We start from the raw sequence: 16,013 nt of genomic DNA, 5'->3' as shown, positions 1-16,013 counted from the left end.
ATCGCTGCTCATGCTTGCTGCTTGTTGTCTTCTTCTGCAGTACCGGTCTCCTGCAGTACTGGTAGTCGCAAGAAGGATCACTAGCGCCCTCTACCACCAGGTTTTTTTTAACCTGTAAAGCACTTTGGTTCAATCCAAAAAGTTGCTGAAAACGTGCTATATAAATAAAGTTGACTTGACTTGACTTGACTTGCTTCCAAAAGGGAAGTGGGTCGTAAACAGAACAGTTCAAAAGAAAAGGTCATAAACACTTCACAGAAAAGGTCGTAAAACATTTCAAAGAGAGGTTCGTAAAACAGTTCAGAAAGCTGTCTTTGATCCTACCAAGAAGAAGGCTTGTAAAACTCCACTGTGTAGGATGGGAAGCAACATGAAGGTGTTCTGTTTCTTTCATGTATTGTAATCCACAGAAAGATTTGGTCTCGACCCGAGGTCTACAAAGCGGAGAGGAAGCAGGACCTGCCCAAGCTCCAGGCACCTCTTCTTTGAACTCAATCAATCAATCAATCAATGTTTATTTATATAGCCCTAAATCACAAGTGGCTCAAAGGGCTGCACAAGCCACGACGACATCCTCGGTTCAGAGCCCACAAAAGGGCAAGGAAAAACTCACAACCCAGTGGGATGTCAATGTGAATGACTATAAGAAACCTTGGAGAGGACCGAAGATGTGGGTGTCCAGTCCATAGTGGATCTAACATAATAGCGAGAGTCCAGTCCATAGTGGATCTAACATAATATTGTGAAAGTCCAGTCCACAGTGGATCTAACATAATATTGTGAAAGTCCAGTCCATAGTGGATCTAACATGATATTGTGAAAGTCCAGTCCATAGTGGATCTAACATAATAATTAGAGTCCAGTCCATAGTGGGTCTAAAATAATATTGTGAAAGTCCAGTCCATAGTGGATCTAACATAATAATTAGAGTCCAGTCCATAGTGGATCTAACATAATATTGTGAAAGTCCAGTCCATAGTGGATCTAACATAATAGTGAAAGTCCAGTCCATAGTGGATCTAACATAATAGTGAAAGTCCAGTCCATAGTGGATCTAACATAATATTGTGAAAGTCCAGTCCATAGTGGATCTAACATAATATTGTGAAAGTCCAGTCCATAGTGGATCTAACATAATAGTGAGAGTCCAGTCCATAGTGGATCTAATATAATAATGACAGTCCAGTCCATAGTGGATCTAACATAATATTGTGAAAGTCCAGTCCATAGTGGATCTAACAAAATAGTGAGAGTCCAGTCCATAGTGGATCTAACATAATATTGTGAAAGTCCAGTCCACAGTGGATCTAACATAATATTGTGAAAGTCCAGTCCATAGTGGATCTAACATGATATTGTGAAAGTCCAGTCCATAGTGGATCTAACATAATAATTAGAGTCCAGTCCATAGTGGGTCTAAAATAATATTGTGAAAGTCCAGTCCATAGTGGATCTAACATAATAATTAGAGTCCAGTCCATAGTGGATCTAACATAATATTGTGAAAGTCCAGTCCATAGTGGATCTAACATAATAGTGAAAGTCCAGTCCATAGTGGATCTAACATAATAGTGAAAGTCCAGTCCATAGTGGATCTAACATAATATTGTGAAAGTCCAGTCCATAGTGGATCTAACATAATATTGTGAAAGTCCAGTCCATAGTGGATCTAACATAATAGTGAGAGTCCAGTCCATAGTGGATCTAATATAATAATGACAGTCCAGTCCATAGTGGATCTAACATAATATTGTGAAAGTCCAGTCCATAGTGGATCTAACAAAATAGTGAGAGTCCAGTCCATAGTGGATCTAACATAATATTGTGAAAGTCCAGTCCATAGTGGATCTAACATAATATTGTGAAAGTCCAGTCCATAGTGGATCTAACATAATATTGTGAAAGACCAGTCCATAGTGGATCTAACATAATAATTAGAGTCCAGTCCATAGTGGGTCTAACATAATATTGTGAAAGTCCAGTCCATAGTGGATCTAACATGATATTGTGAAAGTCCAGTCCATAGTGGATCTAACATAATAATTAGAGTCCAGTCCATAGTGGGTCTAAAATAATATTGTGAAAGTCCAGTCCATAGTGGATCTAACATAATAATTAGAGTCCAGTCCATAGTGGATCTAACATAATATTGTGAAAGTCCAGTCCATAGTGGATCTAACATAATAGTGAAAGTCCAGTCCATAGTGGATCTAACATAATAGTGAAAGTCCAGTCCATAGTGGATCTAACATAATATTGTGAAAGTCCAGTCCATAGTGGATCTAACATAATATTGTGAAAGTCCAGTCCATAGTGGATCTAACATAATAGTGAGAGTCCAGTCCATAGTGGATCTAATATAATAATGACAGTCCAGTCCATAGTGGATCTAACATAATATTGTGAAAGTCCAGTCCATAGTGGATCTAACATAATAGTGAGAGTCCAGTCCATAGTGGATCTAACATAATATTGTGAAAGTCCAGTCCATAGTGGATCTAACATAATATTGTGAAAGTCCAGTCCATAGTGGATCTAACATAATATTGTGAAAGACCAGTCCATAGTGGATCTAACATAATAATTAGAGTCCAGTCCATAGTGGGTCTAACATAATATTGTGAAAGTCCAGTCCATAGTGGATCTAACATAATAATTAGAGTCCAGTCCATAGTGGATCTAACATAATATTGTGAAAGTCCAGTCCATAGTGGATCTAACATAATAGTGAGAGTCCAGTCCATAGTGAATCTAACATAATAGTGAGAGTCCAGTCCATAATGGATCTAACATAATATTGTGAAAGTCCAGTCCATAGTGGATCTAACATAATAATTAGAGTCCAGTCCATAGTGGGTCTAAAATAATATTGTGAAAGTCCAGTCCATAGTGGATCTAACATAATAATTAGAGTCCAGTCCATAGTGGATCTAACATAATATTGTGAAAGTCCAGTCCATAGTGGATCTAACATAATAGTGAAAGTCCAGTCCATAGTGGATCTAACATAATAGTGAAAGTCCAGTCCATAGTGGATCTAACATAATATTGTGAAAGTCCAGTCCATAGTGGATCTAACATAATATTGTGAAAGTCCAGTCCATAGTGGATCTAACATAATAGTGAGAGTCCAGTCCATAGTGGATCTAATATAATAATGACAGTCCAGTCCATAGTGGATCTAACATAATATTGTGAAAGTCCAGTCCATAGTGGATCTAACATAATAGTGAGAGTCCAGTCCATAGTGGATCTAACATAATATTGTGAAAGTCCAGTCCATAGTGGATCTAACATAATATTGTGAAAGTCCAGTCCATAGTGGATCTAACATAATATTGTGAAAGACCAGTCCATAGTGGATCTAACATAATAATTAGAGTCCAGTCCATAGTGGGTCTAACATAATATTGTGAAAGTCCAGTCCATAGTGGATCTAACATAATAATTAGAGTCCAGTCCATAGTGGATCTAACATAATATTGTGAAAGTCCAGTCCATAGTGGATCTAACATAATAGTGAGAGTCCAGTCCATAGTGGATCTAACATAATAGTGAGAGTCCAGTCCATAGTGGATCTAACATAATATTGTGTAAGTCCAGTCCATAGTGGACCTAACATAATAGTGAGAGTCCAGTCCATAGTGGATCTAACATAATATTGTGAAAGTCCAGTCCATAGTGGATCTAACATAATAGTGAGAGTCCAGTCCATAGTGGATCTAACATAATATTGTGTAAGTCCAGTTCATAGGGAATCTAACATAATAGTGAGAGTCCAGTCCATAGTGGATCTAACATAATATTGTGAAAGTCCAGTCCATAGTGGATCTAACATAATAGTGAGAGTCCAGTCCATAGTGAATCTAACATAATAGTGAGAGTCCAGTCCATAATGGATCTAACATAATAGTGAGAGTCCAGTCCATAGTGGATCTAATATAATAATGACAGTCCAGTCCATAGTGGATCTAACATAATATTGTGAAAGTCCAGTCCATAGTGGATCTAACATAATGGTGTGAGAGTCCAGTCCATAGTGGATCTAACATAATAGTGTGAGAGTCCAGTCCATAGTGGATCTAACATAATATTGTGAAAGTCCAGTCCATAGTGGATCTAACATAATATTGTGAAAGTCCAGTCCATAGTGGATCTAACATAATAGTGAGAGTCCAGTCCATAGTGGATCTAACATAATATTGTGAAAGTCCAGTCCATAGTGGATCTAACGTAATATTGTGAAAGTCCAGTCCATAGTGGATCTAACATAATATTGTGAAAGACCAGTCCATAGTGGATCTAACATAATAATTAGAGTCCAGTCCATAGTGGGTCTAACATAATATTGTGAAAGTCCAGTCCATAGTGGATCTAACATAATAATTAGAATCCAGTCCATAGTGGATCTAACATAATAGTGAGAGTCCAGTCCATAGTGAATCTAACATAATAGTGAGAGTCCAGTCCATAGTGGATCTAACATAATAGTGAGACTCCAGTCCATAATGGATCTACCATAACAGTGTGAGTCCAGTCCATAGTGGATCTAACATAGTGAGAGTCCAGTCCATAGTGGATTTAACATAATAGTGAGAGAGTCCAGTCCATAGTGGATCTAACATAATAGTGAGTGTCCAGTCCATAGTGGATCTAACATAATAGTGTGAGTCCAGTCCATAGTGAATCTAACATAATAGTGAGAGTCCAGTCCATAGTGGATCTAACATAATATTGTGTAAGTCCAGTCCATAGTGGACCTAACATAATAGTGAGAGTCCAGTCCATAGTGGATCCAACATAATATTGTGAAAGTCCAGTCCATAGTGGATCTAACATAATAGTGAGAGTCCAGTCTATAGTGGATCTAACATAATATTGTGTAAGTCCAGTTCATAGGGAATCTAACATAATAGTGAGAGTCCAGTCCATAGTGGATCTAACATAATATTGTGAAAGTCCAGTCCATAGTGGATCTAACATAATAGTGAGAGTCCAGTCCATAGTGAATCTAACATAATAGTGAGAGTCCAGTCCATAATGGATCTAACATAATAGTGAGAGTCCAGTCCATAGTGGATCTAATATAATAATGACAGTCCAGTCCATAGTGGATCTAACATAATATTGTGAAAGTCCAGTCCATAGTGGATCTAACATAATAGTGTGAGAGTCCAGTCCATAGTGGATCTAACATAATATTGTGAAAGTCCAGTCCATAGTGGATCTAACATAATAGTGTGAGAGTCCAGTCCATAGTGGATCTAACATAATATTGTGAAAGTCCAGTCCATAGTGGATCTAACATAATATTGTGAAAGTCCAGTCCATAGTGGATCGAACATAATAGTGAGAGTCCAGTCCATAGTGGATCTAACATAATATTGTGAAAGTCCAGTCCATAGTGGATCTAACATAATAGTGAGAGTCCAGTCCATAGTGGATCTAACATAATATTGTGAAAGTCCAGTCCATAGTGGATCTAACATAATAGTGAGAGTCCAGTCCATAGTGAATCTAACATAATAGTGAGAGTCCAGTCCATAATGGATCTAACATAATATTGTGAAAGTCCAGTCCACAGTGGATCTAACATAATAGTGTGAAAGTCCAGTCCATAGTGGATCTAACATGATATTGTGAAAGTCCAGTCCATAGTGGATCTAACATAATAATTACAGTCCAGTCCATAGTGGGTCTAAAATAATATTGTGAAAGTCCAGTCCATAGTGGATCTAACATAATAATTAGAGTCCAGTCCATAGTGGATCTAACATAATATTGTGAAAGTCCAGTCCATAGTGGATCTAACATAATAGTGAAAGTCCAGTCCATAGTGGATCTAACATAATATTGTGAAAGTCCAGTCCATAGTGGATCTAACATAATATTGTGAAAGTCCAGTCCATAGTGGATCTAACATAATAGTAAGAGTCCAGTCCATAGTGGATCTAATATAATAATGACAGTCCAGTCCATAGTGGATCTAACATAATATTGTGAAAGTCCAGTCCATAGTGGATCTAACATAATAATTAGAGTCCAGTCCATAGTGGGTCTAACATAATATTGTGAAAGTCCAGTCCATAGTGGGTCTAACATAATAATTAGAGTCCAGTCCATAGTGGATCTAACATAATATTGTGAAAGTCCAGTCCATAGTGGATCTAACATAATAGTGAGAGTCCAGTCCATAGTGAATCTAACATAATAGTGAGAGTCCAGTCCATAATGGATCTAACATAATATTGTGAAAGTCCAGTCCATAGTGGATCTAACATAATAGTGAGAGTCCAGTCCATAGTGGATCTAACATAATATTGTGTAAGTCCAGTCCATAGTGGACCTAACATAATAGTGAGAGTCCAGTCCATAGTGGATCTAACATAATATTGTGAAAGTCCAGTCAATAGTGGATCTAACATAATAGTGAGAGTCCAGTCCATAGTGGATCTAACATAATATTGTGAAAGTCCAGTCCATAGTGGATCTAACATAATAGTGAGAGTCCAGTCCATAGTGGATCTAACATAATATTGTGAAAGTCCAGTCCATAGTGGATCTAACATAATAGTGAGAGTCCAGTCCATAGTGGATCTAACATAATATTGTGAAAGTCCAGTCCATAGTGGATCTAACATAATAGTGAGAGTCCAGTCCATAGTGGATCTAACATAATATTGTGAAAGTCCAGTCCATAGTGGATCTAACATAATAGTGAGAGTCCAGTCCATAGTGAATCTAACATAATAGTGAGAGTCCAGTCCATAATGGATCTAACATAATATTGTGAAAGTCCAGTCCACAGTGGATCTAACATAATAGTGTGAGAGTCCAGTCCATAGTGGATCTAACATAATATTGTGAAAGTCCAGTCCATAGTGGATCTAACATAATATTGTGAAAGTCCAGTCCATAGTGGATCTAACATTATATTGTGAAAGACCAGTCCATAGTGGATCTAACATAATAATTAGAGTCCAGTCCATAGTGGGTCTAACATAATATTGTGAAAGTCCAGTCCATAGTGGATCTAACATAATAATTAGAGTCCAGTCCATAGTGGATCTAACATAATATTGTGAAAGTCCAGTCCATAGTGGATCTAACATAATAGTGAGAGTCCAGTCCATAGTGAATCTAACATAATAGTGAGAGTCCAGTCCATAATGGATCTAACATAATATTGTGAAAGTCCAGTCCATAGTGGATCTAACATAATAATTAGAGTCCAGTCCATAGTGGGTCTAACATAATATTGTGAAAGTCCAGTCCATAGTGGATCTAACATAATAATTAGAGTCCAGTCCATAGTGGATCTAACATAATATTGTGAAAGTCCAGTCCATAGTGGATCTAACATAATAGTGAGAGTCCAGTCCATAGTGAATCTAACATAATAGTGAGAGTCCAGTCCATAATGAATCTAACATAATATTGTGAAAGTCCAGTCCATAGTGGATCTACTATAATAGTGAGAGTCCAGTCCATAGTGGATCTAACATAATATTGTGTAAGTCCAGTCCATAGTGGACCTAACATAATAGTGAGAGTCCAGTCCATAGTGGATCTAACATAATATTGTGAAAGTCCAGTCCATAGTGGATCTAACAAAATAGTGAGAGTCCAGTCCATAGTGGATCTAACATAATATTGTGAAAGTCCAGTCCATAGTGGATCTAACATAATAGTGAGAGTCCAGTCCATAGTGGATCTAACATAATATTGTGTAAGTCCAGTTCATAGGGAATCTAACATAATAGTGAGAGTCCAGTCCATAGTGGATCTAACATAATATTGTGAAAGTCCAGTCCATAGTGGATCTAACATAATAGTGAGAGTCCAGTCCATAGTGAATCTAACATAATAGTGAGAGTCCAGTCCATAATGGATCTAACATAATATTGTGAAAGTCCAGTCCACAGTGGATCTAACATAATAGTGTGAGAGTCCAGTCCATAGTGGATCTAACATAATATTGTGAAAGTCCAGTCCATAGTGGATCTAACATAATAGTGAGAGAGTCCAGCCCATAGTGGATCTAACATAACAGTGTGAGTCCAGTCCATAGTGGATCTAACATAATAGTGAGAGTCCAGTCCATAGTGAATCTAACATAATAGTGAGAGTCCAGTCCATAGTGGATCTAACATAATATTGTGAAAGTCCAGTCCATAGTGGACCTAACATAATATTGTGAAAGTCCAGTCCATAGTGGATCTAACATAATAGTGAGAGTCCAGTCCATAGTGGATCTAACATAATATTGTGAAAGTCCAGTCCATAGTGGACCTAACATAATATTGTGAAAGTCCAGTCCATAGTGGATCTAACATAATAGTGAAAGTCCAGTCCATAGTGGATCTAACATAATAGTGAGAGTCCAGTCCATAGTGGATCTAACATAATATTGTGAAAGTCCAGTCCATAGTGGATCTAACATAATAGTGAGAGAGTCCAGCCCATAGTGGATCTAACATAACAGTGTGAGTCCAGTCCATAGTGGATCTAACATAATAGTGAGAGTCCAGTCCATAGTGAATCTAACATAATAGTGAGAGTCCAGTCCATAGTGGATCTAACATAATATTGTGAAAGTCCAGTCCATAGTGGACCTAACATAATAGTGAGAGAGTCCAGCCCATAGTGGATCTAACATAACAGTGTGAGTCCAGTCCATAGTGGATCTAACATAATATTGTGAAAGTCCAGTCCATAGTGGATCTAACATAATAGTGAGAGAGTCCAGCCCATAGTGGATCTAACATAACAGTGTGAGTCCAGTCCATAGTGGATCTAACATAATAGTGAGAGTCCAGTCCATAGTGGATCTAACATAATAGTGAGAGAGTCCAGTCCATAGTGGATCTAACATAATAGTGAGAGTCCAGTCCATAGTGAATCTAACATAATAGTGAGAGTCCAGTCCATAGTGGATCTAACATAATATTGTGTAAGTCCAGTCCATAGTGGATCTAACATAATAGTGAGAGTCCAGTCCATAGTGGATCTAACATAATATTGTGAAAGTCCAGTCCATAGTGGATCTAACATAATAGTGAGAGTCCAGTCCATAGTGGATCTAACATAATATTGTGTAAGTCCAGTTCATAGTGGATCTAACATAATAGTGAGAGTCCAGTCCATAGTGGATCTAACATAATATTGTGAAAGTCCAGTCCATAGTGGATCTAACATAATAGTGAGAGTCCAGTCCATAGTGAATCTAACATAATAGTGAGAGTCCAGTCCATAATGGATCTAACATAATAGTGAGAGTCCAGTCCATAGTGGATCTAATATAATAATGACAGTCCAGTCCATAGTGGATCTAACATAATATTGTGAAAGTCCAGTCCATAGTGGATCTAACATAATAGTGTGAGAGTCCAGTCCATAGTGGATCTAACATAATATTGTGAAAGTCCAGTCCATAGTGGATCTAACATAATAGTGTGAGAGTCCAGTCCATAGTGGATCTAACATAATATTGTGAAAGTCCAGTCCATAGTGGATCTAACATAATATTCTGAAAGTCCAGTCCATAGTGGATCGAACATAATAGTGAGAGTCCAGTCCATAGTGGATCTAACATAATATTGTGAAAGTCCAGTCCATAGTGGATCTAACATAATAGTGAGAGTCCAGTCCATAGTGGATCTAACATAATATTGTGTAAGTCCAGTTCATAGGGAATCTAACATAATAGTGAGAGTCCAGTCCATAGTGGATCTAACATAATATTGTGAAAGTCCAGTCCATAGTGGATCTAACATAATAGTGAGAGTCCAGTCCATAGTGAATCTAACATAATAGTGAGAGTCCAGTCCATAATGGATCTAACATAATATTGTGAAAGTCCAGTCCACAGTGGATCTAACATAATAGTGTGAAAGTCCAGTCCATAGTGGATCTAACATGATATTGTGAAAGTCCAGTCCATAGTGGATCTGACATAATAATTACAGTCCAGTCCATAGTGGGTCTAAAATAATATTGTGAAAGTCCAGTCCATAGTGGATCTAACATAATAATTAGAGTCCAGTCCATAGTGGATCTAACATAATATTGTGAAAGTCCAGTCCATAGTGGATCTAACATAATAGTGAAAGTCCAGTCCATAGTGGATCTAACATAATATTGTGAAAGTCCAGTCCATAGTGGATCTAACATAATATTGTGAAAGTCCAGTCCATAGTGGATCTAACATAATAGTAAGAGTCCAGTCCATAGTGGATCTAATATAATAATGACAGTCCAGTCCATAGTGGATCTAACATAATATTGTGAAAGTCCAGTCCATAGTGGATCTAACATAATAGTGAGAGTCCAGTCCATAGTGGATCTAACATAATATTGTGAAAGTCCAGTCCATAGTGGATCTAACATAATATTGTGAAAGTCCAGTCCATAGTGGATCTAACATAATATTGTGAAAGTCCAGTCCATAGTGGATCTAACATAATAATTAGAGTCCAGTCCATAGTGGGTCTAACATAATATTGTGAAAGTCCAGTCCATAGTGGATCTAACATAATAATTAGAGTCCAGTCCATAGTGGATCTAACATAATATTGTGAAAGTCCAGTCCATAGTGGATCTAACATAATAGTGAGAGTCCAGTCCATAGTGAATCTAACATAATAGTGAGAGTCCAGTCCATAATGGATCTAACATAATATTGTGAAAGTCCAGTCCATAGTGGATCTAACATAATAGTGAGAGTCCAGTCCATAGTGGATCTAACATAATATTGTGTAAGTCCAGTCCATAGTGGACCTAACATAATAGTGAGAGTCCAGTCCATAGTGGATCTAACATAATATTGTGAAAGTCCAGTCCATAGTGGATCTAACATAATAGTGAGAGTCCAGTCCATAGTGGATCTAACATAATATTGTGAAAGTCCAGTCCATAGTGGATCTAACATAATAGTGAGAGTCCAGTCCATAGTGGATCTAACATAATATTGTGTAAGTCCAGTTCATAGTGGATCTAACATAATAGTGAGAGTCCAGACCATAGTGAATCTAACATAATATTGTGAAAGTCCAGTCCATAGTGGATCTAACATAATAGTGAGAGTCCAGTCCATAGTGAATCTAACATAATAGTGAGAGTCCAGTCCATAATGGATATAACATAATATTGTGAAAGTCCAGTCCACAGTGGATCTAACATAATAGTGTGAGAGTCCAGTCCATAGTGGATCTAACATAATATTGTGAAAGTCCAGTCCATAGTGGATCTAACATAATAGTGAGAGAGTCCTGCCCATAGTGGATCTAACATAACAGTGTGAGTCCAGTCCATAGTGGATCTAACATAATAGTGAGAGTCCAGTCCATAGTGAATCTAACATAATAGTGAGAGTCCAGTCCATAGTGGATCTAACATAATATTGTGAAAGTCCAGTCCATAGTGGATCTAACATAATAGTGAGAGTCCAGTCCATAGTGGATCTAACATAATATTGTGAAAGTCCAGTCCATAGTGGACCTAACATAATATTGTGAAAGTCCAGTCCATAGTGGATCCAACATAATAGTGAAAGTCCAGTCCATAGTGGATCTAACATAATAGTGAGAGTCCAGTCCATAGTGGATCTAACATAATATTGTGAAAGTCCAGTCCATAGTGGATCTAACATAATAGTGAGAGAGTCCAGCCCATAGTGGATCTAACATAACAGTGTGAGTCCAGTCCATAGTGGATCTAACATAATAGTGAGAGTCCAGTCCATAGTGAATCTAACATAATAGTGAGAGTCCAGTCCATAGTGGATCTAACATAATATTGTGAAAGTCCAGTCCATAGTGGACCTAACATAATAGTGAGAGAGTCCAGCCCATAGTGGATCTAACATAACAGTGTGAGTCCAGTCCATAGTGGATCTAACATAATAGTGAGAGTCCAGTCCATAGTGGATCTAACATAATAGTGAGAGAGTCCAGTCCATAGTGGATCTAACATATTAGTGAGAGTCCAGTCCATAGTGAATCTAACATAATAGTGAGAGTCCAGTCCATAGTGGATCTAACATAATATTGTGAAAGTCCAGTCCATAGTGGACCTAACATAATAGTGAGAGTCCAGTCCATAGTGGATCTAACATAATAGTGAGAGTCCAGTCCATAGTGGATCTAACATAATAGTGAGAGAGTCCAGTCCATAGTGGATCTAACATAATAGTGAGAGTCCAGTCCATAGTGGATCTAACATAATATTGTGAAAGTCCAGTCCATAGTGGATCTAACATAATAGTGTGAGAGTCCAGTCCATAGTGGATCTAAAATAATAGTGAGAGAGTCCAGTCCATAGTGGATCTAACATAATAGTGAGAGTCCAGTCCATAGTGAATCTAACATAATAGTGAGAGTCCGGTCCATAGTGGATCTAACATAATAGTGTGAAAGTCCAGTCCATAGTGGATCTAACATAATAGTGAGAGTCCAGTCCATAGTGGATCTAACATAATAGTGAGAGTCCAGTCCATAGTGGATCTAGCATAATAATGAGAGTCCAGTCCATGGTGGATCTAACATAATATTGTGAAAGTCCAGTCCATAGTGGATCCAACATAATATTGTGAAAGTCCAGTCCATAGTGGATCTAAAATAATAGTGAGAGAGTCCAGTCCATAGTGGATCTAACATAATAGTGAGAGTCCAGTCCATAGTGGATCTAACATAATAGTGAGAGTCCAGTCCATAGTGAATCTAACATAATAGTGAGAGTCCAGTCCATAGTGGATCTAACATAATAGTGAGAGTCCAGTCCATAATGGATCTACCATAACAGTGTGAGTCCAGTCCATAGTGGATCTAACATAGTGAGAGTCCAGTCCATAGTGGATTTAACATAATAGTGAGAGAGTCCAGTCCATAGTGGATCTAACATAATAGTGAGTGTCCAGTCCATAGTGGATCTAACATAATAGTGTGAGTCCAGTCCATAGTGGATCTAACATAATAGTGAGAGTCCAGTCCATAGTGGATCTAACATAATAGTGAGAGATTCCAGTCCATAGTGGATCTAACATAATAGTGAGAGTCCAGTCCATAGTGAATCTAACATAATAGTGAGAGTCCAGTCCATAGTGGATCTAACATAATATTGTGAAAGTCCAGTCCATAGTGGATTTACATAATAGTGAGAGTCCAGTCCATAGTGGATCTAACATAATAATGAGAGTCCAGTCCATAGTGGATCCAACATAATATTGTGAAAGTCCAGTCCATAGTGGATCTAACATAATAATGAGAGTCCAGTCCATAGTGGATCTAACATCATAATGAGAGTCCAGTCCATAGTGGATCTAACATAATATTGTGAAAGTCCAGTCCATAGTGGATCTAACATAATAGTGAGAGTCCAGTCCATAGTGGATCTAACATAATATTGTGAAAGTCCAGTCCATAGTGGATCTAACATAATAGTGAGAGAGTCCAGTCCATAGTGGATCTAACATAATATTGTGAAAGTCCAGTCCATAGTGGATCTAACATAATAGTGAGAGAGTCCAGTCCATAGTGGATCTAACATAATAGTGAGAGTCCAGTCCATAGTGAATCTAACATAATAGTGAGAGTCCAGTCCATAGTGGATCTAACATAATAATGAGAGTCCAGTCCATAGTGGATCCAACATAATATTGTGAAAGTCCAGTCCATAGTGGATCTAACATAATAATGAGAGTCCAGTCCATAGTGGATCTAACATAATAATGAGAGTCCAGTCCATAGTGGATCTAACATAATATTGTGAAAGTCCAGTCCATAGTGGATCTAACATAATAGTGAGAGTCCAGTCCATAGTGGATCTAACATAATATTGTGAAAGTCCAGTCCATAGTGGATCTAACATAATAGTGAGAGAGTCCAGTCCATAGTGGATCTAACATAATATTGTGAAAGTCCAGTCCATAGTGGATCTAACATAATAGTGAGAGAGTCCAGTCCATAGTGGATCTAACATAATAGTGAGAGTCCAGTCCATAGTGAATCTAACATAATAGTGAGAGTCCAGTCCATAGTGGATCTAACATAATAGTGAGAGTCCAGTCCATAATGGATCTACCATAACAGTGTGAGTCCAGTCCATAGTGGATCTAACATAGTGAGAGTCCAGTCCATAGTGGATTTAACATAATAGTGAGAGAGTCCAGTCCATAGTGGATCTAACATAATAGTGAGAGTCCAGTCCATAGTGGATCTAACATAATAGTGTGAGTCCAGTCCATAGTGGATCTAACATAATAGTGAGAGTCCAGTCCATAGTGGATCTAACATAATAGTGAGAGAGTCCAGTCCATAGTGGATCTAACATAATAGTGAGAGTCCAGTCCATAGTGAATCTAACATAATAGTGAGAGTCCAGTCCATAGTGGATCTAACATAATATTGTGAAAGTCCAGTCCATAGTGGATTTACATAATAGTGAGAATCCAGTCCATAGTGGATCTAACATAATATTGTGAAAGTCCAGTCCATAGTGGATCTAACATAATAGTGTGAGAGTACAGTCCATAGTGGATCTAACATAATATTGTGAATGTCCAGTCCATAGTGGATCTAAAATAATAGTGAGAGAGTCCAGTCCATCGTGAATCTAACATAATAGTGAGAGTCCAGTCCATAATGGATCTAACATAATATTGTGAAAGTCCAGTCCATAGTGGGTCTGACATAATAGTGAGAGTCCAGTCCATAGTGGATCTAACATAATATTGTGAAAGTTTTCTTTGAACTGTTTTGCAACCAAAGGGGGCGGCTGTTTACGACCCCCGTACCTTTAGAAACAGCTGTTGCCCTTTAATCAGGGAAAGTCCAAATAAAAGAGGAGGCGTACAATCTTTCGTCAGAGCGCGGTGGAGACCGTACAAGAGTACAGCCCAGACGTTTCTCCTCAATTGAGCCAAATTTAATTCTGTCTCTGTTTAATTCCTTGCTTCTTGTTTTGTTTAATAGATGTCATCAGTGTTTGAACCTGACATTACCCTTAGCAGAACTGAAGTTTCTCTTTGTTTCTCTCAAGCTGCCTCCCTTGACGCCTCCTGGCACCTCCAAGGGGAAGTCCGCCGCACACTTTGAAAACCTCGGCTAAAGAACGTGTCACTCGGGCGAGTCCTGTTACAACGCAGTAAGTACCTTAATACTGGTGCAATATGCAATCAAGTCAAACCTCACCATGTGATGACGCGGCATGTTTTAATAACCTGCGAATAAAATTAGTGCGCGTGTTTTTGAAATAAACTTTGACACATTTTACAACAACTTGTTCGTTAGCTATTAAAAAATGCAGGCGCCACACCTTTTTTTAAAGAAAATAAAATGCAACAAATTGGTGCATTATGCAATAAAACATTGAATTGAGGCCTTATTAGAAAAACTATCAGAGAAACACAACATTTTATCTTCATTATAATTTGTTTTGAAGAACCTCGTACAGTAGAATGATTTATTGGTCTAATATAAATCAAATTAAGGGGCGCCTATTATGCAAAACCAACCTTTCATACCTATTGGTAACTTTTTTTTGTGTATTTAGGATATACGTAAGTCTTGAAAATCTAAAATTAAACCATAGAGGTATGGCGGAGATATTTATAAAATAATCTTGCCTTCCTTCATACTTCCTGCAAAGGAGCTATTTGGAAATTGCCCCATTTGTGACCTTTTCCCCCCAATCGTGACGTCAGCAGATTACCCATATATGGTATAAATTTGCCCAAAGTGCTTTGCGCAAGTCTGACATTGTAGTCAATAAGCTCCTTCTTTATCGCCGTCCTCTTGTTAGGGGGCAGACTGGCTCGTACGTGCACATGCATCCTGCGCTGTTGCCATTTCTAATGCAAAGTAGCATAACTTATATCTGTCAGTAGACTCGCTATGGAAGTGCTAAAAACTACAACAAAAGTCGGCGGGGAAAAGACGCTGTCGAAGTGGAGGCACGTAAATAAGATCGCCCACAAAGTGTCGGTGAAACATCATCTATGCAACATTTTGAGCAAG

At 37.9% G+C, this 16,013-nt stretch overlaps 1 long non-coding RNA gene across 1 annotated transcript in view; it reads left to right on the top strand.

The window, feature by feature from the left end:
- Positions 1-15,132, top strand: part of LOC133630638 (uncharacterized) — a 91,504-nt gene extending 76,372 nt beyond the window's left edge. The window contains exon 3 of the long non-coding RNA XR_009821305.1: positions 15,037-15,132. This is a non-coding gene — a long non-coding RNA (uncharacterized LOC133630638). The remainder of the gene's footprint in view (positions 1-15,036) is intronic.
- Positions 15,133-16,013: the final 881 nt, after the last annotated feature.

This window comes from Entelurus aequoreus, linkage group LG16, assembly GCF_033978785.1.
Source record: "Entelurus aequoreus isolate RoL-2023_Sb linkage group LG16, RoL_Eaeq_v1.1, whole genome shotgun sequence".
In the NCBI taxonomy this organism is placed as follows: Eukaryota; Metazoa; Chordata; class Actinopteri; order Syngnathiformes; family Syngnathidae; genus Entelurus; species Entelurus aequoreus.
Note: the sequence above shows the minus strand (reverse complement) of the source record. Positions and strands in the feature narration are given on the sequence as shown.